Genomic DNA, 1009 nt, shown 5'->3' on the forward strand with positions numbered 1-1009 from the left:
AAAAAAAAATCTAAATTACGACAATGATAAATGGAAATGGGCTTCTAATGGAAAAGAGACAGCTGTTACACAGCTTTATATACAATTAGCAGTATAAAAAGAATAGTCTATGCTTTTTAGAAATATTAATTCTAAAAGATTTAAGTCCACTGTTAAAGTAATTTAACTAACTAACTAACTTTAATATATATATATATACAGTATATATACCGTAAATATATATATATATATATATATATATATATATATATATATATATATATATACAGTATATATATGTGTGTGTGTGTGTGTGTGTGTGTGTGTGTGCTGTAAATTAATTGTGCACTCTTTTTCACTAAATTTTACAATTAAAGGAAATTATTTTGTTCTGTGTTATTCTCTGCTATTTTCATTTGAATTTCTGTATCTTCTCTTTACCTGTATTTTACCTTTACTGATAAAATTGCAAAAGAAAGAATTGTTATTCATACTTTTCCAAATTGTATACTTTCATAAAGAAGAGTGGAATTAAATGAAAAGAAATGGAAATACATTTCTATGATAACTTAATTCTTATTAGTAGCCTTATAGGAAATATGCAAAACACAGATTTTTTAAAAAAAATCAGATTGTTGGCGCCACCTTGTTGTCAAATCTGAGTTAAAAAGTAAAAGAATGGATGCGAACCCAGTTGGGATAAACTCATTTTAATGATAACATAACATAACATAACATAACATAACATAACAAAATAATAATTATAAATTATAATTATATATATATATATATATATAGTAGTTAATATTTATATATATATATAAAGTAGTTTGTACTGTTCTGAAGAAATACTTTCAATGATTTTTGCTCTACAACGTTTGTTAGGGCTTAAAAGATATCAGTGACAGTGACTAATCCATTTCTCTCAAAATATAAAATGTAGCTTCCACTAGATGGCGCTAAAGTGAGTTCTGACACAAGTTCTTTATTTCACTTAAAGCAGAAGTCACTTTAGCGGCATCTAGTGGAC

This window comes from Squalius cephalus, assembly GCF_949319135.1.
Source record: "Squalius cephalus genome assembly, chromosome: 25".
Taxonomy (NCBI): domain Eukaryota; kingdom Metazoa; phylum Chordata; class Actinopteri; order Cypriniformes; family Leuciscidae; genus Squalius; species Squalius cephalus.